This window comes from Piliocolobus tephrosceles, chromosome 16 (genome assembly GCF_002776525.5).
Source record: "Piliocolobus tephrosceles isolate RC106 chromosome 16, ASM277652v3, whole genome shotgun sequence".
In the NCBI taxonomy this organism is placed as follows: Eukaryota; Metazoa; Chordata; class Mammalia; order Primates; family Cercopithecidae; genus Piliocolobus; species Piliocolobus tephrosceles.
Window position 1 is genome coordinate 17,569,100 of NC_045449.1, and position 26,203 is coordinate 17,595,302.

The 26,203-nt window shown below is 56.4% G+C and overlaps 1 protein-coding gene across 4 annotated transcripts in view; it reads left to right on the forward strand.

Moving 5' to 3' along the window:
* RAI1 (retinoic acid induced 1) overlaps nucleotides 1-26,203 on the forward strand; it is a 131,435-nt gene that overhangs the window by 19,314 nt on the left and 85,918 nt on the right. For all 4 annotated transcript variants that reach the window (XR_002726278.1, XR_002726279.1, XM_023191758.1 and 1 more), the window contains exon 2: nucleotides 24,032-24,166. The gene's annotated coding sequence lies outside the window, so the exon portion shown is untranslated. The remainder of the gene's footprint in view (nucleotides 1-24,031; nucleotides 24,167-26,203) is intronic.

Genomic DNA, 26,203 nt, shown 5'->3' on the forward strand with positions numbered 1-26,203 from the left:
AGCCCCAGAGACTAGGTAAGGCCCCGCGGCCCCGCCTCCTGTCGGCCCCAGGCGGGACTACCCCGGCGGGCCTCGGGCCGCGGGCTGGAGGCGCGGCTCCCGGCTTGGGGCTCCAGCGGCCGCGCCCCGCCGCCCCTCGGCGCTCGCGCGCAGCCCCTGCGGGGGTGGCCGCCATCAAAGCGTCTTCTCGTTCTTATGCTAATGAGCCCCATTAAAGCTTAATGGCTGCGAACGCGCGGGTTTAATTGCACCTGCCCGGGCCGGAGGCGCGGCGGGCCGCGGAAGCAGCTGCGCGCCGGCCCGGACGGCCTTAATTACCTGGAAAACGACACCCGGTGCGGGGGGGAGGAGGGAAGTGGAGAGCGGCGGGGCCTCCGCGAGGCTGGGCCTCCTCCGCCGAGGCCGCAGTTCGGTGCCGCTCATCCTCGGGGCGCGGCGCTGTGCGGGAGAGGCTGGCGTGGCGAGTTCGTTTCATTAATTTATCGTCCTGCCTCGGCGGAGACCCGCTTGCCCGCGCCCCGGAGTTCAACCGCGCTGGCCTCGTGCTCCCCCGCGCCGTCCCCCGGCCATCTTGGGCTTGGCATTCAAGGCCCTTCGGGACCTGCTGCTGCCACTGACCCAGTGCCACCCTCCTCTGCACGAACAATAATAATGGTGGTTACACACTACATGCCAGGCGCTCTGGAGGGTTGAATGGGACCTCGCAGATACCCCAGCTGCCTCATCTCGGCCTTACCCTCTTCGTCTTTAGAAGCTGGTACTGCTACCTGCAACAAAGATCCCTCTCCTTCCTCTCTCATCCTCCCTGAAACCCCACCCCTGCCCCTCCAACAAGATGAGCCTCTGTCCTCCTGGGATAGGGATGGGGATGGGGATGGGCCCTTTGTTCGGGGGTGGGCTAGCCCATGGTGAAAGTCGTGTGGATGTGTTCTCCCTCTGGACTGACATTTCACTGAGGCCAGTCTGTCTGACTGCCCTATCTCTGCATGCCCCTGCCATCTCCCTGGGGATGGCCCTGGGGTTGTGGGAGCTGCAGTGCTGCGCTGAGGCTGCTGCCTAGACAGGGGCTATGAGACTGATGGGAACCTCAGGGAAACCTTGAGACCTAATGGTATTCTCTGTGGGACTTCCCTGTGCTCCACCCCACCCCATCAAGTGATCCTGGGATAGGCGCCTGCCCCTCCTCCTCTCTCCCTCATTCCCTCCTCTCACTCTTCTCTTTTTGCAGAGGGAAGGAAAACAGGGAAGAGGGAGTAGGCAGACCGCTCATGCAGTTTTTAGATGGTCCCCTTTCCTTCCCCTCTCTCTTCCATGTCCCCGTGTACCCAGCCCTTCTTTTTTCTTTCTTTGTAGACAGTGTCTTGCTCTGTTGCCCCGGCTGGAGTGCAGTGATGCGATCATGGCTCACTGTAGCCCTCAACCCCTGAGCTCAAACAACCCTCCCACCTCAGCCTCCCAAGTAGCTGAGACTACAGGTGTGCATCACCATGCCTAGTAGCCCCTCCTTTCTGCCCTTTCCAGTCCCATCCCTCCTCCCTCTGTGCATCTCAGAGACCAAAGCCTAAAGCATCGCACAATGCCCATTGGGAGGCCACCCAGCCCTGGTCCTGCCTGTGTCAGGCAATGCTGAGAGCACAGAGGGGAGTCAGACTTGGGCTCTGCCCTCCAAGGACTCCAGTCTGGGGGAGGCAACTCTCAAAAGGAATACTTGTCCTCTAATGGAAAAAGGACCAATTTAAAGGAAGCAGAGAACAGTCTTTGAGCTGAAACCGGGAAGGCTGGGAGAGGCTTCTAAGCTCAGCCTAGAAGGAAGGATAAGTGTGAGCTGACTGGCGGGAATAACATTCCAGGTAGGGAAACAGTTGGAGTTCACCCCTGGCTAGGGCAGAACACTGGCTAACATGAGGGGAGAGGGGGTAAGGGACAACCACAGAAAAACTGAGCTCACTCCAAAGTCTGGAGGCATGAGGCTGGAAAGGTGGGCAGAGGGTCCTCTGTTGCCCAGCAACCTTCAGTGCCTCCCTATTGCCAAGAGGATCAAATACAGACCCTTCAGTTGGCACGAAAACTTGTACCACCCATCCCACGGTGCAGCCTATTATCTTCAGCTGGGTTCCTCACTACCAGGCCAAGCCTCAGATGATTATTGTGAGCCTACTGTGTATGGGAAGTGGGGATGAGCAGTGATTCCATCAGGGCTAATAGCAGTGGGGCCTGCTGCCCAACTCCATGCCCCTTCCCCCATTCTTGTCCCCAGATGTCCTTGCAGACAAAATGGAGGTGAATGGGCAGGCTGCCAGGGGCGTCAGGTGGCATCACAGCTGGGTGGACAGTCGTCCCTGATTAATGAGGTGGTGGAAACCTAGAGGGAGGTCCCTACTGGCATGCCTCGGGGTTCTGCCCTTGTTCTGGTCCAGGCAAGGAATGAGGCTCACAGGGGTTTAGCACCTCCCTGCCAGGCTATGTGTGAAACTCTTGGTATCTAGTAGTTTATCACCAGCCATGAGGTGGCTTCTCTTAATATCTCATTCTGCAGATGCAGACACTGAGGCCAGTTGGGGTGAGGAGTGAGCTCAAAGTCACTCATCTCTGAGGTGGCAAAATTGAGCCTCAGACCCAGGGCTGTGTGACTTCAAAGCCTGTGTGTGTAACTGCGGAGCTGTGGGGCATCAGTAATGCATCTGCTGCTTCTGCAAGACTGTGAGGAGGTGGGGCCCTGCCTTTCAACTTCGTCTCTCTGAGGGTGGTTAGCACTGCACTTTGCGTGTAGTAAGTGCTCAATAAATGCTTGTGAACTGGATGATTGGCGCAGTAAGCCGTGGGCAGGGCTCAGAAGCAGTGGGGAGGCTCCATCACTCTCCCTTCCAACCTGCACCTCCACCCCCAGGAGTTGGACAGGGGCTGTAAGGGGACTTGGAGACTCAAGGCTTCCAGGCAGGGAGTGGGCTCACAGGACGCTAGGAAGGATCCAACTTCCTGTCCAGGTTAGGGTCAGGAGGACAGCTGCGCCCCCTACCGCCCTGCTTGGAGGCCAGGCTGACACAGGAAGGCTGTACTGCAAGTCAGAATCATCAGCAAAACCTGGGGAATATAATGGGTGAGGGTTTCCATGCACAGTGAGGACTGCTTTCTGATCAAGCCCTTAGGCCCAAAACCTTTGGAAGGGACTCTCTCAGGGCAGTGCATTCTTGCAGCGATGGGAGCAGGAGTTCTCCCATAATCTATTTGGGGTGGGGACCCAGCTGTGGCTCTGGAAAGGTGTTAGATCATGGCTCAGGGGGAGGGGCCATTGGTGGGCAAAACAAGCATAGTGAAAACTGAGGCTCAGAGAGGTTAAGGTCACAGAGCAGAGCTGGGTCTGTTTTTGTTTCTGTTTTAGTTCAACAGGGGCTTGCTCTGTTTGCCCGGGTTGGAGTGCAGTGGTATGATCATAGATCGCTAGCCTCGATCTCCTGAGCTCAAATGATCCTTCCGCCTTGGCCTCCCAAAGTGCTGAGATAACAGGCATGATCCTTCATGCCTAGCTGGGGCTGTTTTCAAACTCCACCAACCCCTTTTCTTTTGTTCCGTTCTACTCTGTGCAGAACCTTCCTCTGGCTTCCCAGAAGGCCCAAGTCCTTGTCTTCAGAGGTCCTGGCTGTGGAGCCTTGGAGCATGGTCTCCCCTCACCCCAGGCCTCTTGGGTCTCCCTACTGGGGACTGTCTGTGGGAGCAGTGAGCCACCGTGCACCAGGGCAGCCCGGCTCCTCGGGGAGTGGCCCAGGCAGTCAGGGCAGCAGGCTTGATGGGCCAGGACCTGGGGACTCTGCCACGGTGGACCATTGTGCCCTCACCTGGCTTGCCAAGAAGGTGGAGTGCGTGTGCTCACCCTCACTTCTGAGGGGCTTTCCTGAGGCAGAGGCTGTCGCGGGACACCCAGTTTTGAGGCAGCCGGGGACACTCAGACCATGGTGGACAAAGACTTGAAGTCTCGTTTCAGCCCTGCACAAGGTGTGACCTTGGCTCCAGCACTGCTCCCTCTGGGCCTGTCCTTAGCAGAATCTGGGACTCACCGCATCATCTCCAGGGGTTCCAGCACTGGATGCCTGGAAGTGGATATGGCAGTTTGACGGGGCTCTTTGTGGTGGGGTGGTCAGAATGGCCCTCCACATGGGGGGCTGTCTCCCTAGGGCAGTCTTTAACCACCAGCCAGCCTCCCCAAGCACCTGTGCCAGGCAGTGGGGTATGTAAAGGCCTGGCACACACAGACAGGAGTTCCAATCTCAACCCCATCCTCATGAGCTCTGTGACCTTGGCGAGTCCCTTTACTTTTTTTTTTGAGACGGAGTCTTACTCTGCAGCCCAGGCTGGAGTGCAGTGGCCGGATCTCAGCTCACTGCAAGCTCCGCCTCCCGGGTTTAGGCCATTCTCCTGTCTCAGCCTCCCCAGTAGCTGGGACTACAGGCGCCCGCCTCGTCGCCCGGCTAGTTTTTTGTATTTTTTAGTAGAGACGGGGTTTCACCATATTAGCCAGGATGGTCTCGATCTCCTGACCTCGTGATCCACCCATCTCGGCCTCCCAAAGTGCTGGGATTACAGACTTGAGCCACCGCGCCCGGCCGAGTCCCTTTACTTTGTAGGCTTTAACTCTCATCTGGAACTCGAGATATGCATAGTCCTGACATCAGGACATTACCATGAATAGTAAGTGAAACTCCCACTTCAGGTCCTTAGCCTGGCGTCCAGGGCATGGGAGGAGCTAATACGTGGCCTCTGCTGCTTGTGTTGTTATTGGTAGTGGTGTTTGAAATGTCCTTAGAGATGTTGGCCAAAGTTTCCAGTTCCCCATCCTCCCAAGCCTGTGGGGAAATTGTACTTCCTGGTGGTCTTTTTGGGGGGGGGGTGTCACGTGACCAGTTATGGCCAGTGAGGTGTGAGCAGAAGTGACATGTCCCTTCTAGGCCAGAGCCTTTCATGGCCATGAGGATCCCCAGAACTCACTTTCCTCTGGTAGCCCAAGGTCAAGGTGGCAACTGCTCAGTGAGAGGGATCCTCCCTGCCACCGCGATGGATGGTAGTGTGAAGGATAAACCAACTTTTGTTGTTTTGAGCCCTTGAGATTTGAGGGTTTTGTTACAGCAACATGGCTAGCACATCCTGACTGATTCATCATCATCATCATCATCATCATCATCATCATCATCATCATCATCACTCCAGCCTGTCCCCCAGCCAGGGGTCCATCCAGGAGAACAACAGCCATGGAGGAGACCCGTCAAAAAATAGAACTTTATTACCAATCTGTTTCTATAATTGTTTGACTCATTTTCTCACTCATTTGTTCACTTTCTCACCAATTTCTTTACATCATTTATTCCTTCAAAAAAAATCTCTTGGCCGGGTGCAGTGGGTCACGCCTGTAATCCCAGCACTTTGGGAGGCCAAGGCAGGCAGATCACCTGAGGTCAGGAATTCGAGACCAGCCTGGCCAGCATCTCTACTAAAAAATACAAAAATTCAGTGAGCCGAGATCACGCCATTGCACTCCCGCCTGGGCAACAAGAACGAAACTCTGTCTCAAACAAAACAAAACAAAACAAAAATGAGCCAGGTATGGTAGCACACACTTGTAGTCCCAGCTACTTGTGAGGCTGAGGTAGGAGAATCGCTTGAACCCAGCGGGCAGAGGTTGCAATGAGCTGAGATCGCACCACTCTACTCTGGCCTGGGCGACAGTGCAAGACTCCCCCTCTCAAAAAACAAACAAAAAGGCTAGGCTTGGTGGCTCATGCCTATAATCCCAGCACTTTGGGAGGCCGAGATGGACAGATCATGAGGTCAAGAGATGGAGACCATCCTGGCCCCATCTCTACTAAAAATACAAAAATTAGCTGGGCATGGTGGCACGTGCCTGTAATCCCAGCTACTCGGGAGGCTGAGGCAGGAGGATCTCTTGAACCTGGGAGGCAGAAGTTGCAGTGAGTTGAGATTGGGCCATTGCCTGGCAACAGAGCGAGGCTCTGTCTCAAAAAAAAAAAAAAAACGCCACTTGAGCGCCTGTTTCATAGGCCTGGAGGGAGTGCACAGGCCAGCAGGCAGCTGTGGATCATTCTGCAGAGCCACAGCGCTTGCCCAGAGGCCAGCAGCCCCTATGGGATGCTGGGGGTGGGGCATCAGATTTGCAGAGCTGGGGTGAGGGAAGGAATGGCACTTGGGGAAGTGGGTCTGCTTGAGAAAGGCCTACAGGTGACAGGAGGCAACAGGCAGTTGGGTCTGGCCAGCAGGGATGGGACCGCATAGTGGCCAGGCTGGAGGGGGACTTTGGCCCCTGGGTCATAGGGTGTGCAGTGCTCTGCACTGAATGATGAGAGTGGTGTGCATCGGTTAAACGAGAGGCCAGCAGCTGAAGGGAGGAAGACTAGGTAGGTGGCTGGGCCCAGGTGGGCAAGGGCCAGCATGGGTCTGAAGAGGAAGAGCAGGGCCAGGGAAAGCCCAGGGCTGGATGGCCAGTGCTTGTGAGCCGCACCAGCAGCCCGAGGGAGCCGGGGGCTGGATGGGGGTGCCCTGTGCAGTGATGGGGAACGTTTGAGGGATCAGAGTTGGGGTACCTGAGCGGCATCCAGGGGACATGTCCAGGATGTAGGTTGGTGAATGGACAGGAGGACGTTGAAGGAAAGTGAGAATCACTCCTCCTGCCCATAGACAAACCATTGGTTTGAGGGTGGGGCCTGTACTGGGGGGAGGCACACATTTCTTCTCTGTGTAGGCTCAGGGGAAAAAAAGAATTGAAACTCCCACAGGGAAAAAGTTTTTAAAGACTCCACCATTGGAATGCTGATCTTGTATAACAGGAAAGTTTTTTTTTGTTTGTTTGTTTGTTTTTTTTTGAGACGGAGTCTCGCTCTGTCGCCCACGCTGGAGTGCAGTGACGGGATCTCAGCTCACTGCAAGCTCCACCACCCGGGTTTACGCCATTCTCCTGCCTCAGCCTCCCGAGTAGCTGGGACTACAGGCGCCCACCACCTCACCTGGCTAGTTTTTTTGTATTTTTAGTAGAGACGGGGTTTCACTGTGTTAGCCAGGATGGTCTTGATCTCCTGACCTCGTGATCCGCCCGTCTCGGCCTCCCAAAGTGCTGGGATTACAGGCTTGAACTGCAATCTAAGTGAGTGAAGTGTAGAGCCTCTCAGAAGGTGATAGGCCGGGCCTGAGGCATGCTCCTTAGTCCTAAGCTACTCAGGAGTCCAAGGCAGGCAGATCGCTTGAGCTCAGGAGTTCGAGGCCAGTATGGGCTACATAGCAGAACCCTGCCTCTACAAAAATACATAAATTAACTGGGCATGGTGGCATGTACCTGTATTCCCAGCTACTCAGGAGGCTGAAGTGGGAAGATCGCTTGAGCCCGGGAGTTTGAATCCAGCCTGGGTAACATAGCAAGACCTCGTCTCTGAAAATAATTAATTTTAAAAAGAAGATAGATGTCGTGAGAAAAAAAGTAGAAGAGGGAAGGGGCTCAGGGATGGGGGAGATGCGTGCAGTTTTAAATTGGAGTGCCAGGAAAGGCCTCACCAAGGTGACAGGTGAGCAAGGACTCGAGGGAGGTCAGTGAACCTTGCAATGTCTAAGAGAAGGGCATTGCAGGGAGAGGGAATAGCAGTGCAAAGGTCCTGAGGCAGGAACATGTTTCCATGTTGTAAGAACAGCAGTGGAGCCACTGTGACGAGGGGACTGAGAGAGGGAAGAGGATTCCTAGAAGACTCTCTGTTTGTTTGAGACAGGGTCTCACTCTGTCACCCTGGTTGGAGTGCAGTGGCGTGATCTCAGCTCACTGTAACTTCTGCTTCCCAGGCTCTAGTGGTCCTCCCACCTCAGCCTCCTGAATAGCTGGGACCACAGGTGCATGCCACCATGCCCTACTAATTTTTTGTATTTTTGTTAGAGACGTGGTTTCACCGTGTTGCCCAGTCTGATCTCAAACTCCTAACCTCAGGCAATCCACCTGCCTCAGCCTCCCAAAGTGATGGGATTACAGGTGTGAGCCACCATGCAGGCCAGACTCTAGCTTTCATTCTGAGTGAGCTAGAGACTGCAAGAGGCAGGCTTGAAGGGGAGTAGAAGGCTCCTGGAGGCTCTGGCAGGCCTCAGAAGCTGCAGCCACATTGACCAAGCTGACCTCACCCTCCATCTCCAAGGAATGGGGGAAATGGGCACCCCGGGCCTCTCGGGTCTCTGCCTCTGCCATGCTCCTCCCCCTTCCTCCTCCTGCTGCCACCCTCTGATGGTGCTTCAGCCTGTGCCATTTTTCTGGGTCCTCTCCAAGTGTATATTGACCCTGAGGTGGCAGCAGGTGGTGGCAGGCCCCCTCCCCAGGAGGAGACCCCCTTGATGAACTCTGAGAAGCTGGTTGCTTAGCAAGCCCTGTTTTCTCTAACAATACTAGTGCTAATCAGCCTAGATTGAAAGAACGAGAAATTGGCTTTTGCACATTCCTGTCCTCTCGTCTCATATATATATACGCACACATAATATATATATATGTACATTTTTTTTTCCTTAGAGACAGAGTCTCACTATGTTGCCCAGGCTGGATTCAAAGTCCTAGGCTCAAGCAATCCTCCCACCTCAACTTCCTGAGTAGCTGGAACTGCAGGTGTGTGCTAGGGTGCCTGGCTAGGGACTCCATTCTAGAATCATGGAATCTTAGGGGTCCCCTGGGCTGCATCTTGACTCAGTGAGTGAGTGGGTTACTTTATCGCACCCCTCCTTGTACACCTCCTGTGATTCCAGGCAGCTCACTCTTTCTAGTGACTGAGGGACTCTGGTCAAGGTGAGGGGCATAGAGCAATGGCCCAGAAGTTAGAAGACCATGGTCCCTGTCACAGGCTGGGCACCGTAAGTGGACACCATAACTGACCCATCCTCTCTCTGTGCTCAGATGCTGCAGCCCATCCAGAAACAACCAAAACATTACAGTTTTACAGCTGCCAGGGTTTGGAGTTGAACCCTGTGCCCCGGGCTCCTGCCACCCCTGCTCCAGGCACAAAGGGAGCAGTTTGTCAGTCCTCCACAGGCCTTTCCTACCCTCAGATGCAGAGTGGGCCAGGACATGCCACTTTACAGATGGGAAGACTAAGGCTGAGAGTGGAAGGGAAGGAGAGGAGCCCATTCTAGGCTCCCAGCTTGGGATTTTTCCCTTGTGCTCCAGCAGCCACCTGGGGACCATCATTATGACAACAGTGATGACTGATGGAGGGCCTAGTGTGCTGGGCACTGTACTGAGAGACCCCAAGGAGGGCATAGCATCTGTGTCCACAGGAGGAGGCTGCGAGGCTGAGAGCGCCTAGGGAGAGCAGAGCTGGAGCTGGCCGGGTTCTGGCCACGCGGCTTTGCTGTTTGCTGTTTGGGTATCATGGGGGATGCTCAGGCGGGCTCCCCTCAGTCTCTCTCTTCTTTGGTCTCACCTTTACTCAGAAAAGCCCCTTGCCGGCCCCCAGATACTCCTGCCCCAACTCTCTTCTCCACCCCTCCAGCCTCCTGAGGCCTCTGCCTGCCTCGGCCTCCCTGCTGTGTTGACCACAGTCAGTCCCGGCTGGAAGCTGACCCTCTCCACAGCTGCCCTGACAGACAGGTCACAGTGGGGCATTTGCAGTTCCATCCTGGGCAGCCGCCTCCCAAGTCTCTTTCCTCCCCTGCCCTTGGTGGGCCCCCATGCCCCTCCAGGCCCCTGGCCTCACTCTGGTCCTGAGCTCCCTTCTCTGGGCCAAGGAGCTGCTGGGCCTCGGGGAGGGGAACCCCAGCACTAGGTCCAAAGTGATGTGGCCGGGCACTCTCTGTGCCAGGGCCTGGAGCTTTCCTCTGAACCTTAAGGGGCCCCCAGATCAGCTCCGTGTGGGCCGGGGGTGCAGCTTCCAGAATCTTGGAAACCTGTTTTTCATGGAGCCAGATAGAATGAGCACCCAGGAGGAGGCAGTTCCAAGAGCTGGTGCTTCAGGAGGAAGCCTGCACAGCACACAGGCGTGCGCACATTCCTAGATGCCAGCCCTGTGGCGGCACACCCCACACTCACAGCACATGGACGTGCCCACATGCCCACCACAGGTGGTCAACCCTTGGACACCCACACCCCTCTCACACCCTCACACACACACACTCTGCACCACCTGCCCAGTCCTGGCCACACTCATGTCAGGGTCCTGAAGACCTCAAGCACACAGACACGCACCTGGTCACGTGCGCCTTCACACACTTGGCACCAGGGTGGCAGCAGCAGAGGTGACTCAGAAGCCTGCTTTTCACAAAGAATCAGAGCCCAGAGGGGGCTTTAGCCACAAAAAAGAGCGTTTCAAGGAGAAGGACTGCCTGCGTGCCAAGCACACACCCCTCATCTAGCCAGGACCCCTTGTGGGAGCTGAGCCACATGGAGACCCTGGGGCACCCATCCCACTCTCCACCACCCATCCCCACGTGGACATATGGCCACAGTCGCAGCTGCGGCCGTGAGGAGGGGTTTTTGCTCCTTTTTAGCTGCGTTCCATCCCCCACCCCAGAGTACAGGGGGCTGTTCAGAGACCCTCCTGGCCCTGGGGGCCTGTGAGTCAGAGGCTGCCAGTGGTGGCCTTTCTGCTGTTGCTGGGGGAATGGCAGCACCGTGGCCACCGAGACTGGGACTCCCTGGGGAGGCCCTGCTGGCCCTGGCACTGGTGGCTTGGCCTCACCCAGCCCCACCTGGCAGACGTGCTCCTTGTAGCTACCAAGGACTTGCCCTCTTCTCATTTCAGAGGTGGAGAAACTGAGGTAAAAAGGTGGAGGCAGCCAGGGCACCCCTCCCACAAGGCCCTGCCTCATCTGAGACAGAGCCCTCTGGGAAGCCTATGCATTCTGTAGGTGGGGACCTTTGGGGCCATTTTTTCCAGAGGCCCAGAGAGGGCCGTCTTCTTGCCCAAGGTCACACAGCAAGTTCATGGCATAAGCTAGCCAGTCTCATACTCCAGAGCTCTCCTGAGGGCCCCCACGTGCCTGTGCGGGGGTGTTGATGGGGGGCAGGTGGGAGGGAGGAGGTAGGGCTGATTTGTTTCCCAGCCTCCTCCTCCCCCTCCCCTGCTCCTTTCTCTCCCTCACACGGTTTGTTTGGAGAATGACTCACAGGAATGCAGCAAAATCCTGATGGATGGGAAGGCAGGGCCGCAGTACCCGGAAAACCTCTCCAGGGTGGGGAGGCGGGGCTGAGCCTTGGGGCCTGAGAGGCTGGTGATAGGGGAGCCCTGCGTGCAGGTGGGGAGACTGAGGCCCTGGAAGAACTCTGGTCACAGCCTGGCTGGGGATTGTCCCTCCTCAGCAGAAACACACAGGCCCTGGCTGCCGCAGCACCCCTGGGCCACCCGTCCCCCACGATTTCCATCTTTGTGCCCCTGAGGCATCTGGTGCACAGTAGGTGACAAAAATGCATTTTGGCACTGAATGTGACCCAAGTCAGACCCTCCTGTGTGTGCACTGTCCCCCAGGTCCTCCCAGCTCCCCGGGGTTGGGGGGGTGGGTGCTTGCCATTCAGTCCTTTCAGAGGTGGCCAAGGGCCTACGGCATGCTGGACACTGCCAGGGGCTAGGGAGGCTGGGATGGAGCTGCAGGGAAGTGGGAGGTGTACACGGGATGGACACCTCCTGTGTACGTTCCAGATGTGCTGGAGGCCTCGACAGGTCTTGGGACAAAGTGAGGCAAACCTTAGAGGACGTAGGATGAAGTTCCAGGCAAAGGAACAGTGGCTCTAAGGGCTCCCAGAAAGTGTAGGGACCCTGGGGAGGTCCCAGTCTTTGAATAAATGTGCATGGGACCTTATTGGTGCTTTGGGGCATTAGGGCCCAGATATCAGGCGGGAGCATGAGGTGAGGCCTGGGCTCTCTCCCAGGGCAAGCCCTCCTCCTGGGCACCACCACATCTGGGGCCTCCAAGGAGGGACAAAGCATTCAGCTCCTGGGACCCGTGGGTGGGAATATCCCCAGGCCCAGCCCCTTAGTGCCTGCTGATGGCTGTCATGCACTGTCCGGCCCTGTTGACCAGATAACGTGTTTTCAAGAGAAGCTGGAATTCGGATTTTTATGTGAACGCTCTTGATTCTCAAATGCTGGCTCAATTAACAAAAGGCACAGTGTGGTTTAAACCGCACATGTCCGCAGGCAGAGGACCACCAGTTTATAACGTCTGCGCTGTGGGGCGCCTGGGATTTTTTCTTTTACATTCCTTATTTTATTGGAAACAGCCCAAATAGTCAGTGAGCTGCAACTCAGTGCTAGGTGCCGGGGCTCTATCAGCAAATAAGACAACACGTGACATAGCTGCCATTTTAGTGGGAGAAGACAGTGAATAAACATATATCAGGTGATATGTGTTAGGAAGCATATGGAAGCAGGGCTCCAGAACAGAGCAGCTTCAAGGCCAAGCCCACATCTGGGTGGAATGGGCAGCCAGTGCAAAGGCCCTGAGGTGGGGCTGTGCTAGGTGTGTTAGAGGCCTATGTGGCTGCAGTGGGGGTGGGCTGGGAAGTGGGAGGAGGTGAGGTCAGAAGGTAGCAGAAGTCAGATGGCACAGGAGACTGTGGACTGTGGTATAAGCTTGGTTTTAAGTCTTACGTGAGGTGGGAGCCATGGAGGATTCTGAGTGAGGGAGGGTCAGGATCTGACTTGGTTTAACAGGCTCTGTCTGGGTATTATAAGGGCTCAGGGGAGCAAGGGTGGGTCTAGGAGGCCCAGAAGGGGCTATTGCACTTGTCTGGCTGAGTGATGATGGGGCCTGAACAGGATGGGGGCAGTCACCAGAGGGTGACCTGAGGAAACTGTGGTCAAGCCTCTCCGTGGTGTGCAAACAGTAAACACGATATTGATTCTAAGGACTTGGTAGTAAATGGAAATGGTGACTGTGTATAATGCTATGTGAAAATAGGATTAGAAAATTGTACATTAAAAACACACCAGCCCCAGATGCAAAAGGCTGCAGATCATATGATTCCGTTCATATGAAATGCGCAGGACAGGCAAATCCAGAGAGACAGACAGGAGGTGAGCAATTGCCAGGGGATGGGGGTGGGGAAATGGGGAGTGACTGCCTATGGGAACAGGTTTCTTTTTGGGAAGGGGATGAAAATGTTCTGAAATTAGGTAGCAGTGATAGTTACACAACTTCATGAATATACCAAAACCCTGAGTTGTCCCCTTTAAAAGGGTGAATTTTATGGTGAGTGAATTATACCTTAAAAAAAATTTTTTTAAAGCACATGCGGATTTCTAACCAAAATTTCATGCACATAGAAAAGATTGCAAGGAGCTGGGCATGATGGTGCCTGTGGTCCCCACTACTTGGGAGACCAAGGCAGGAAAATCACCTGAGCCCAGGAGTTCGAGACTAGAACCTGGGTGATACAGTGACATCCTGTCTCTAAATAATAATAATAGGTCAGCCATGGTGGCTCATGCCTGTAATCCCAGTACTTTGGGAGGCCGAGGCGGATGGATCAACTGAGGTCAGGGGTTCGAGACCAGACTGGCCAACATGGTGAAACCCCGTCTCTACTAAAAATACAAAAATTAGCTGGGCATGGTGATGCACGCCTGTAGTCATAGCTACTCAAGAGGCTGAGGCAGGAGAATCGCTTGAACCTGGGAAGTGGAAGTTGCAGTGAGCCGAGATCTTATTACTGCACTCCAGCCTAGGCAACAAGAGCAAAACTCTGTCTCAAAAAAATAAATAAATAAGTAAATAAATATTTTTAGAAAGAAAAGATTGTAAGGAAATATTCACAGTAATTGTCACAGGGTGACGGGGATTCTGGATTTTTTTTTTTTTTTTTTTTTGTCTTTCTACTTCTGTGTACTTTTCAATTTTTAAAAAATTAAAAGTAGGCATTTGTCTCTAAAAATATAAAGACTTTGTGACTAGGGCCAGGGATGGGGGATCCACTTGGAGGGGCTCAGGCTCTCTCTCCAGCCCTTGTGGATCCGTCCAGCTGCGCGGCTTTCACGTGGGAGGTTGGGAGCAGGAGCTTGTTCTGGTCCCCGGCTCTGACCTTCTGGAATTCCATTCCCGCTCACATGGCCTTGGTCAAGTCACAGGACCAGAGATCCCAGCGGCCCTCCTCTGGAGAGTGTCCCAGCCGCCCACGATGCCTCTACCCAGAGGCTGCCCCGTTCTGCTTGCATGCCTTCAGCCGCAGGTTGCTCACCACCTCCCGAGCAGCTCCCTCCTTCCATTTCTGGGCAGCCCTGCCTGCTAGCAAGCTCTTCCTTATATGGAGGTGAAATCTGTCTTCCTGTTGCTTCCTCAGCTCCCTCTCTGAACCCCAGTTTCTGGGTCTGCAGAAGGGGGCTCCCAGCCTCTCCCTGCCTACCTTGGCCACTGGGAAGTTCTGAAGAGACTGGAGGACTAGCAGCCCAGAACCTGTGTCGGTGGTCATTCAGCTCTCAGGACAAAGCGTGGGTGGACCTGTACCCTGGTGGCACAACCAAGTAGGATTTCCACATTCAGTGTCTAGGCCATTGCTGTGAAATTGGAATTTGATACTAATCCTGGAGATTGAAAACTCAAACCTCTCCATAGTCCAGGAGGGAATGATAATCATCAGTGCTAACATTTACGGAGGGCTTGTGGCGTGGCCAACCCTGAGTGACATTCATGCACTCATTTCTGTTTATCACCAGCACATCCCGGGCCCTGCTATTCTTCCCCATTTTAAAGGTGAAAAACCTGAGGCTCAGAAACGTAATGGGAAACAGTTGGATGCGAGCCTCCTGGCACACATTGTGGGAGTACTGTGGGTCGAATAAGGAAGCTGAGCAGCAGGCAGCCTCTCCCCTGCAGAAGGGCACAGAAGCAGGACTGGTAGGAAATCCTGGTTGTGGGCTGAGCTCGGGCCATCCACTTGTCGTGACGGGTGAAGGGTCCGGTCCGCAGGTCTGCTCTCCAAGCTGCCTCGTTGCAGGTGCTGGCTTTGGGAGGATTCTCCTTGTCTCGGCCTAGGAGCTTTCTTGCTGAGGTTGGGGAGAGAGGTAGTAATGTCGCCTTCCACCTCATGGACTTCCCAGTTTAGAATGCTGCTTCCCATCCCACCCACATCACCCTCTGTTAGGTAAGCAGGAGCAGAAATGCAATCCTTCATCTCAGTTCTGGAAACTTGGGTTCAGAGAGGGTGTAGAACTGCCCAGGGGCACACAGCCAGGACAGGCCCAAGCCAGGAATTGCACTGGGGGTGAGCAGGGGATGCCTTTTCTGGCTTAAGGTATGTGGGAGGCCAAGAGCCATCATTTTACCCAGTCCTCTGCTGGAGAGCCAGGGGACATCTGAAGCCAGGGGCTCTGCCTGTTTCCTCTGCACTTGTCCCTGGGCTGGGCTCCTCTGACCTGGGCCCTGGTGCGGAAGGTAAAAAGCAGCCCCATGACAAGCTGTGAGACCGGACACTGGTTTGGGTTCCACCCAGGCCCATGCCTCTCTCTCTCTTCTGCTTGCAGAGCCTCAGTGTCTGCATCTCTCAAATGGGCTAAGGACACCCACCTCAGAGGATGGCTGAGAGGATTCCGTGTGGGCTGCTTGGCAGAGTTAGCTCCAGCTCTACACCCCTCCCCCTCCCATGGTGCAGCCACCTGGGTTCCACCAGGGCATTCTGGGATGACACCAGACCGGGAGGAGAAGCTCGAGGAGTGGTGTGGTCATTGGCGTCTTTCCTCTGCCTCCCCGGCCCCTTCCATTCACATGGTAGAAATTCAGATAGCACAGCAGCAAGTGTCGCCCCTGCTCCTGACCTTCCAGCAGTTTCTTCTCCATCCTTCCAGGAGTGATCTCCACAGATTCAGATGCCCCCCAGAAACGGCTTTCCATTCAAAGTTTCCCCTGGACTCATGCTGGCCCCTAGAGAGGCTATGCCCGATCCGATCCTCGCCCCTTTGCAGGTGGTGAACTTGGAGACTGTGAGAGGGCCAAGTCACCCCTGGGAATCCCACATATTCTGTTCCACATCCTCCTCCTGTTGTCCGTTCTGTGCCCTCCTGTCAGGAGTGGAGGGGTGCTAGAAGGCTATGCAACACGCTGTTACCCATTTTGCAGGTGACAAACTGTGGCGGGGGAATGGGTTTCCCTTAGCAGAGAAGGAGTTGTCCAAGTCATGCCAAAGACGTAAGGGCATGTCATAGCCAGCTTGAGTCTAGGCAGGACCTGCAGTCACCAGTCGGGACAAAGTCAGGGGACTTGAGAGGTCTTCACCCAACTGGGGCCAGGAGAAGGACTGGAGGCAGCATCCCTGCTGCCATCAAGTCCAGGGAGGGCAGAAGCCCATGGAGCTCTGAGCTGAGTTGGGAAGCGGCTGGAGGGGTCACTTGTGGAGTGGTTAAGCCACCCAGAGATACCCATGAGCCCTGGGGCCAGGGAACAAAAGACATGTGAAGGCAAGTGACTGACACTTGGGTGTGTGTGGACTTCTACATAGAGAAATCTGCATGTTCTTGCATGTGCACGTGTCATTTATATGTATACATGTGTATATGTGTATACATCTCTGCATGTAGGTGTGTGTGTGTCTGTATGATTGCATGTGTATACACACAGATGTATGTGCCCATGTTTCTGGATGTGTGTGCCCTGCTTGAGCGGGGGACAGGGTTCTGTGTGTGTGTGCACACACGTGTCTGTGTGCATGTGTGTGTGGTTTCGTGTCTATTCATGTGTGTAGTGCCTATGTGTCTGGGTGCACATTGTATGGAGGGTCTGGGGGCTGCGTATGAGGTAACTGTGTGATTCTGTCTGACTCTGGGTGTGTTTTGTGTTGGGTGTGTCTACGTGTGTGTCTGGCCTGCACACGCTGGCCCAGGGCAGGATGGAGGGGCCTCCTGTGTGGTGCTGGTGGACTCTGCTATGGTCACCACAGCCCCGTGGGTTTAGCGTGGGGCATTGGTGGGGTTGATGTTGCCACTCACCTCAGAGTGGGATGGCATGGAGCGGACGCATCCCGATGTCCCTGGGCGGCCTGGTGGAATGTGCCCATGGGATGCCCACCACCGGGGGACCCCACCAGCGTCAGGGCTGAGGCTCAGGCTGTGGCAGGCTCAGAGGTCTGTCTATAGCAGCAGCTAGATGTCTGTGGCTGAGGCCTGTGCCTGAGGTCAGAAGTCTGTTTGTGGAAGAGGCTGGGAGTCAGTCTGTTGCTGGGATTGGGGAGGGATCACAGCGACTAGGGTCAAGAGTCAGAATGTGGCTGCTGCTATGGCTAAGGGTCAGTCTGTGGCTGCAGTTGCAGATCAGTCTGTATGGCACAGAAGACAGGTTAGGCCTCAGCCACACCACTGTCCCAAGCCCCTTGGTGGCTCCCTGACCCAGGGGTAGGTTTGAGCCCTGGGAACAAGGGGCAGGGGCAAGAAGGCACTTGTGGGTCCTGCTACCAAGCAGGCCTGTGCCCAGCTGTTCCTATGGCCATGGCAGCGAACCCCAGCCAGCCCGATGTGTCCAGAGTGTGTGGCTTCATTGTAGCCAGGAACAAAGGGTACCAAGGACCATGCCAGGGTGAGCAGGGCAGTGCTTCCCAAGTGAGGCTGAGAGAAGACCCCTACCTGCCTCTCAGTGCCTCTCCTAGGCACCCTCTGGCGCCTAGCCCTGTGGCTCCGTAACCCTCCTTCCCTTTCCTCCTGCCTTTCTTTCCCCTCCCCTTCATCTGTTGTCGTCCTCCCCAGCCCCCAATCTGTCTCCCTTTGCAGCTGCCCAGTCCTCTCTTTTCCCCAGCCAGCCTCTGGCCCCCCACCTGGGTTCTCTGAACCCCAGGGCCTTGCCTCTTTCAAGTTCAGCAGCTTTGACTTCACTCAGATGCTGGCGCTGAGGAAGGAAGATGAATACCCATAGTCTGGATGCCTCAGGAGAAGGAGGCTGCGTGGAGGTGCAGCCACAGGCCTGTAGGCGGGGCCATCTTCCTGGAGCCCATGTCCAGTGAAGGGTCCACAGTGGGGGTCAAGGGGGCTTAGGCTCGGATTCTGCCCTGTTTGAGCCTGAAGCTGCACTGACCTTATCTGGTGGCCTGTTGCAGTCAAGTAGGGAAGGAAGGACAGACACACAGATGGCAGGGAAAACTACAGACAGAAGAGATCAAAGGTCCTTCAGATCAGAGGCAGGCAGAAGACGCCTCGGTCTTGGCCCAACACCAGCATTCCTGTGCAGACCCCAGCCCAGGGCAGAGACTGAGATGTGCTCCCTCCCCGCCCCCTTCCCTTGGTGGGGAGGTGGCCACCAAGGAAAGCCTTCTGCGGTCACTCCAGCCAGAACCTGCATGGGTCAGGGTGGGTGGGCCAGATCAGCCTCCATCCTGGAATCACGGAAGTGGGGACACTGAGGGGAACATAAACTATTTGAAAATGTTCCAAAAATGTAAGAGAACTTGGATCTCTATACTCCCGACGCTCCCCACCCCCATCAGCTAAAATATCAAGCTCTTTGCTTTCAAAGAAAAGCATTTTCTCAAGTGTTTTGCTCTCAATTCCACATGGTAGCCCCAGCTTGCTCAGGAAGTGCTTGGCATTAGAGGGTTTTGATGGGGAGAAAAGGGAACAGGGCTGTAGTTGTTGAAGGACCATGCCAGCCCCACACGGGCAGGGATGTCTGTTCTGTTCTCTGCTGTCCCACAGTGCCCTGGACAACGCCTGGAACATGGTGGGTTCCATAAATGTATACCAAAGGAGGTATTTGTGGGCAGTTGGTCTGGGAGACAAAACGGGCAGGAGGGCTGGCAGCTGCAGACCTGGATCAACATGCTCATAAAAAGGGGATATTAAGGCTGGGAAACTGGGAAGGTGACTGGGGTACATGACCCCCTGCTGACTCGGAGAGGGCACAGCTCCTGGTACAGTCATTAAAAATGGGGCCTCTTCAGCAGTTTTCTAAGCTACCACATTGGCACAAAGGGCATGAATGTGTTGGAGCAGGCACAGTGGAGGCTGAGGAGGGGCAGGGTTCCTTCCTGAGGCATTTGCTCTCCCACCAGCCCCACTAGCATGAATGGCAGATCCCAGCAGCTATAACCATCCTTCTTGCAAGTTGCTCAGGCAAAATACGTCAGTGAATCCTGCTAACCCTGCCTTCAAAGTAAATCCAAAATCTGACCCCTTCTCTTCGGCCCCAGCCTGGCCAGGCCTCATCATTGCCCACCTGGACTAGTGCAGGATGCAGGCTTCTCTGCTCCTGCCCTGGCCCCACATCTGCTCTCTTCACAGGGAGAAACTGACCACCCAAGGGAGAGCGTGTCCCACCCCTGCTCAAAACACTGCAGAAGCGCCTCATCTCATTCAGTCTAAGAGCCAAAGTCCCTGCAGTGGTGTGTGTGCAAGCCCCTGTAGGTGTGGCCCCCTGTCCCCTCTCTGCCCCCATCTCTTTCCGCTCATTCCTCTCATTCCCCTCAAGCCACACTAGCCTCTTGGCCATTCCTTGAAAATCCCAGCCTGGCTGCTGTCTCAGGGCCTTTGCACTTGTTCTTCCTTCTGCCTGCACAGCTTTGCCCCCAGACAGCTGCATGCCTCACTACCTTCGTCTGTCAAGTGTGTTCTCAAATGCTCTTAAGTATGAGCTCTGACCACTCAGTGTAGAAAAACAGCCCCTGCTGATGCTCCCAGTCCCCTTCCTTGGCTTTATTTTTCCATAGCATGCTTCATCTAAGGTAACATACTACACTATTTACTTACTCATTCTGTTTCTTGTCTGTCAAGACTAGAATGAAAACTTTGTCTCGTTCCTTGCTCTGAATCCTCAACCTGTAGAATGGAACCTGGCGTCCAGTAGGTGCTTAGTTAATATGTACCAAGCCAATGTATGCATACTTCTGCCACCTTCAAGTTACGTGACTGGGGGCAAGTGCATTTCCCTGGACCTCAGTGATCCAGTCTCTGAAATGAGGCTGACTGAAGGGGCGGGGTGGGGGGGGGGGATACATAGAGATTTGAAGTTGCTGCCCCACTACTCAATAAACATATGTGGAATAGATGTTAAAACCTGGCCCACATCTGACCTCACGCCTGCAGGCTTCCAGCGTGGGGCTTACCAGACCAGGGCTAAGCTTGAATGCAACTTCTGGGTCATAGTGTACCAGCCTGGCCTGGTGGGCCTCCCTCTCCCTTGTTTCCACCTGGGTGTCCCTAGTGGCCTGTCAGCAAGCCTTGTCCTTGGCTGGCTCCATTGCCTGCATTCCCTAGGACCCTGCTTAAGAGTCCCCAGTCCTCTACCCACCCTGCCTCTCTGGTCAACAGCTCCTGTTTATTATTTAGCTCTGGAATGGCGTCTGGACACACACTTGCATGAAAGCAGCTATTGAGATAGTGCTTGGCAAACAAAAGGGCTGACCTATCCAGACCTAGGTTCTCCAGAACACAGTCACACCTCACCAGGAAGGACTGAGCCCTTTAAACCTGTGAGCACCACTACCAACCCAGCGAGGGAGGATCCTAATTCCCTTGGGGCAGACTCTTGGTGAAAGGTGAAGTCAGAATGTAGGGAGCAGGAAGCCTGCCAGCCAGGCAGCCTCCTCTGCTGGTGTTCCAGCAACATTTGAGTGCTGGGTGCTGGCACCATGATCCCATGGAATCCTGCCAGTAGGGTCTGATGGAGTAAGCAAGACTTTGGGGTTCATGCACACTTAGGTTTGAATTGTGAGGTTGCTACTCCATTCATTTGATCCATATTAAGCTGCTGCACTGCCACACGCCATGCACTATGCTTGGTGGAGGTGAGCAAGGAATCTTGAAATTGAGAGTCGGATGGGATCCGATCGTGTTGCTGTGGTCTTGACAAGTTCTTTGCAGGCTCTCAGCCTGGGTTTCTCCTCTAGGGGATGGTCAGATCCTGACCTTGGGGTACTGTCTTGTGACTCTCCATGATACCACTTGTGGAAGGGCCCTGGCCAGGTTGGGGTTTCCATCACCCTTTGGCAGATGTGAATGGCAGCCCTGCTGAATCAATACCCCTCTGTACCACTGCCCCAGGAACTCCAGGGAGTCCCCAGGGAGCCAGGGAACAAGAGAAGCCCCTGGAACAAATGACAGGCTCTGCCCTTTTTTGAGACAAAGCACCCACCACCATCCCATCCCTCTACACCCATCCCCAGAATCTGGAATCCGTGAAGGCTACTCACTGAGCGACCTGAAATCTGTGAAGGGTACTCACTGAGCGATGTCAGGTGAGTCTTAGGATGTGTCCTGGCCCTGATGTTCTTCATCTTCCACCGCCACCCCCATTTTCTCCAGCGGAACTATTGGCTCAAAGAAGAGAAACCCTGGGCTTGGTCAGGCTTACAGGAGGAGGGCTTGGTTTAACCTCATTCTTTCATGCATTCACTAACTCATTCATTGAACAAGTGCTTGTGGAATGTGTACCAGGAACTATTCCAAAGGAACAAACAAAAATACCCACCAGATACATAAATATGTAAATTACATGGTATATTAGAAGGTGGGGAACAGCATTCCAGGCAGACGGATCAACAAGTGCAAAGGCCCTAAGGTGAGAGTGTGCCTGGTGAATTCAGGAACAGCAAGGGGCAACGTGGTGAGTGGGGCAACAGGTGGGACTGAGGGCAGGAGGTGGTGGGGGCCTGATTGTGTGGGCTGTCATCAGCCACCTGGGGAACTTTCTCTTCCTCATCACTCAGAAACTGGGGAGGGGAGGGAAGACATTCCAGCCAGGTTGGTGATCCCCAGCGGGCATTTGGGCTTTTCCATTGCCACCTTAATGGTATACACAATACACATCTCCTTGTTCATCCAGCAGCCTCAGGACTGAGTGACCCTGGTCCCCAAGACAGATACTGAAGACAGAGACTAAGCAGCCTGACATTTTAAATATGGGGAGCCCAGAGCGGGGTGGGGCTGCCCAGGACCTTAGGGATTCATTTCTGGTAGGGAGGCCTGCTACCAGGCTTCAGGGAATGCCAGAAAAAGTGCCCAAGGCCCACCTGGCATGTAATGATGGGCAGGGTTGGGTGTAGGATGTATGGAGACTTTAGTATGGGCAAGGTGGGGGTTTAGTAGGTGGAGAGGGGAGATTGGGACATCACTGAGCAGCAAAACCCAAGTGTAACAGGTGGTCGGTGTGCCAGAGCAGAGAGACCTGAGTAGGAGGAAGTGGAGGTGGAGGCCCAGGAGAATGAGACAGACAGACTCACTGGCCAGCGGGAGAAAGTGGTAGGACTAGCCAGGGCTGACACATCTGTGTGATCCCTGGTGCAGTAAATCCGGTAGATGGATGGACACGTGGATGGATAGAAAGGTGGGTGGATGCAGCCACGGATAGATGGATGAATGAATGAATGACTGCGTGGGCGGTGAGCAGCCGGGAGAGGGGCGGGCCAGCTGCGCGCTCAATCACAGCCCCAGGGCTCGGCGCCCGCCAGCTGCACTCAGTACTCCCCTCACCGCGGCCCTGCCCTGGGGTGCGTAATTACGTGCCCCCAGGGCTCTGGATCAGCTGCTGGGACTACAGAGAAGAAGGGGCCCGAGCCACCGCCGCCAGGCTCCACGCGCCGGCCTCGAGCGCACTCCCTTCGGCCGCCGGGGAACCTAGAGGCGCGGTTTGGCCCCAAGGTCCCCGGTCCCGCTCTTCTTTGTCTCGGCCTAGTTCTCGGCTGCCTCCGGGCCGCGACCCACCTCTCCGGGCGGTCCTTGCCGCGTGCTTCTGTGCTGCCCCGGGATCATCGAGTCAGTTCTCGCTGCGTTCCCGGCCTGTAGACATCTCCCCCAGCTGGGTCCTCCCAGCTGGTCCCCCAAACCCTGTGCCTCTAGGACCGCGGGGCCCGCAAGTGGCAGGATCTCCAAGCTGCGTCTCTGATGCGGCGAGGGGAGGTGCGCAATGAAGGCCCCCCTCTTCTCCACCTTCTCTCTACGCCCCACCGCTACTACACGTCGCGCTGCGCCGCGACCCCGGCGCTGCCTGTTCGCGCCTTAAACGGCTCTTCTGCCGCGGTGCGATCCCCGACGCCAGGAGGACTAACCCCCACCCGCCAGACCTCAGACCCCACGCAGATCCAGCCACACACACGACCGCCTGCAGATACCACAGCCCTTTTCGTTAACCCAAAGCCCCGCACAGGCGCACTGCCCCTACATGTGCAGCCCCACACACCCACAAACCCATTCGCAAACAGACCCACACGGCCACACAACTGCCCTCCGGACACTCAGCCCCACGCAGGCACAATCCCATACACACACAACCGCACACAGGCGCAATCCCACCCACGCAGTACCTCACGGAGTCGCACAACCCCCCTATAAACAATCGCACAGACACACAACCCCACGCAGCGCCGCATCATTCAGTCCCGCCGAGACCCAGAAACACATTCACAAGCTGTATCCAGACCCCCCTCCCTCCAAGCCCCGTGACATTCACTCGTAGGACAGACCAGAAATATACAGCCACACTGATACACACACGGACCTAAACGCACAGCCAAGACCTCACCCGCAGGCTCGTAAGTCACTGGAAAAATATTAAAGCGTTCCCTCCCTCCCCTCCTGTCTTTGACACACACACGCCCGCGCGCGCGCGCGCACTCTCACACTCACACCCCCCCCCGTCCCTAAGCGCCTCGGAGCCTCGCAGCCAGTGACCCCGAGGCCCCGCGGTGAGAGCCAAGGGAGCGTCTCCCCGGCGCCCCCTCCTCCTGCTCCCTTCCAGAGCTCATCACTCGTCCCCCCGCCCGCCTTCTCCTTCCCTGCCCCCTCCTCCTCCTCCCTTCCCCCCCGCTTCTGGGGCGCGGGCTGCGCGCAGCCAAGCCCCCTCGTCGCGCGCCCCTCGTCGCGCGCGCCCCGCGCCAGCACCGCGCTTACCGAGTGGATGCGGCCACGGGGCCGTCTCTAATTACCTCCTGTCCCCCAGCGGCCTGTGAATAATGGCTACTGAGGGCGCTCGCAGGGGCTGCTAAGAAGGAAACGCGGGGTGCGAGAGGCGCGGCGCGCGCGGGAGCGCGAGGGAGAGGAGCGAGCCTGGGGCCGCTGCGAGCGGCTGGCGAGAGAAAGGAATCGTGCGAGCGCTCACATTTGTTTCTCCCAAGGATCTCATCTGGCCACCGCGTTCTGTAAGAGGCGAGAGGGAGAGCGTGCGCGAGAGGAGGAGAGAGACGGCGGGGGAAAGGGAGACGGCGAGACGCGCAGCGCCGGCGCCCGGGAGACCCAGGAGGAGCCCGCAGGTATTGTTGGCGGCTGAGCTTTGTGTCTTCGGCGGGCCGCTGTGGGCGCCAGGACTCCCGGAGCCCCCGGCCCACCGCCGCGCGCAGACCTGCCCGGAGCCCGGGGCTGCAGGCTGGGGTCGTCGCCCGCCGCGGACACCCCTCCCGCTGCGCCGGGATCTTGGCTGGAGTTGCGGATTTGCCTGTCTGGGGGTTTTCCACGCTGGTTGAGGGAATCGGTCTCAGGAGAAGGAATTTTTCTACCTTTTTTTTTTTTTTTTTTTGGCTGCTTTTGGCTGCAGTTTGGTTGTGCTGGGGATTCCCCCCTCCCCTCCCCTTTCCTCCACAAAGCATTGGTGAGCGGTCTTGGCAACTGTGGTAACGGCGGAAGGCATGGGGCTGAGATGGCGGGGCTGGTGGCCGCGGATGGGGAGGCGAGAGATGCCAGAGAAGGAAGGAGTTCTGTTCAAGTTCTCAATCTGCGCCCCGAAGCTGGTCGGACCGGGGAGGGCGATCCGCGCGCCCGATCCTGCTCCGGGCAACCGGTGGGAAACTTCCCGGGAGCGCGGCCTCCCTGGGGACTCAGCGCCCCTGACGCCTCCAGGCGCTTCCTCGGGCCGCTGCGGCCCCTCCTCGCCGCCCGCCAGCGCTTAAGGTCGCGCTCTCCCCACCCCCGCCTTCCTCCCTTCCCCGGCGGCTTCCGGATATGGACAGCGCTGCAGGAGCGGCTTCAAACACTTCCCCTGGAGACCCCTCCCCACTCCCCGCACAAGAGCCTGCCCAGTGGCCCCCCCAGCCCTGCGCCCCAGTCTCACGCGCGGTCGAGTGGCCAGGCTGACAATGAAATCTCGCACCTCTGCCGTGGGGGAGTGGGGTGGGGAGGAGGTCTCTCCTGGGGCTGTTGACCCTGGGCCTTCGGCAGGGGGAGGGGGCTCCCGGGGGAGGGGCTTGTTTGGGTTAGAGACGTCGACTTGGGATGGCGCCGGGGCAGGGAGGGGGGTTGGGGGGTGTGCGCGGCAAAGGCTAGAGGCTTGGGTTCGCGGCCGGGGGTCGTGGATGGCAGCCCCTCTTGGGCTTGGCGATTGGCTGGTGACTTTAGGCACGTCGAGGGCCCCTCCAACCTCAGCCTCCTCCCCTCCGGTACAATGCGGTCTGAAAGAGGTGATCCCGAGGGTGCTGTGCTTGTGTGACGAAGTGTTTGTCTCCTGCGATCCTCAGCAGACGCTGCTCCGGTGACCCGGAGATCCGGACGCCTCGCCCCCTCCCTCAGGGCCGGGAGGAGGGGAGGATGAAGGGGGAGGAGAGTGGTGGGAACTTCTCCTTTCCCACTGCGGCCATGGGAAGGAAATGCTAGCCCAGAAAATGTCTGGGGTCCGCAGTCCTGAGGCGGGGACTCAGTCCAAGGGGGGACCACCAGGTCAGAGGCTTCCTGGCACTCAGAAGCCCCCAGATTCTTTTGCTCCATCGGGAGATGCAGAGGAAGGGGAGAGGTGGAAGAGTGAAGAGCTAGCTGGACTGGTATTGAGGGGTGGAGAGCCCGTGGAAATCAGCCTTAATTGGATTCCCAGGCAAGCAGCCAGGCGATCAAGGTGCCCCCTCCCCTTTTTCTTCCTGGGGTGGAGAGCCAGGTCCAGAGACACCCAGGCAGGTGAAGGCAATTCCTCTCCCTACTTAAAATGAGGATTCCTGGGGGAGAGGGGAGGCACCTTTTGAGAGGGAGGGGGGCGGCTAGACTGTTTTCAGGCTGTTCTGTCTCTTGGTCCAGGAATAGAGAGAGTTAACCCTCCCCCAGAAATCTGTCAGCCCCCACACAGCAGGAAAACATTGTTGGACCCTCTGACATGCTAACAGCGTGACACCCGCTGACTGGAGCTGGCAGATTCTAGACTCTGGACTCCCCCTTCAAAGCCCGACAGGACCCAGCTGGGTGGTGCCTTGTTCAGGGACCTTGTGGGAGGCGGAAATCAGAGCCCAGAGAGGGTCAGGCAGCAAGGCAGTGGCCTTTTGGCCCGGAGGGAAGAGGGGTTACAAGCCAGGGCCATCAGGGAACTGGAAGGG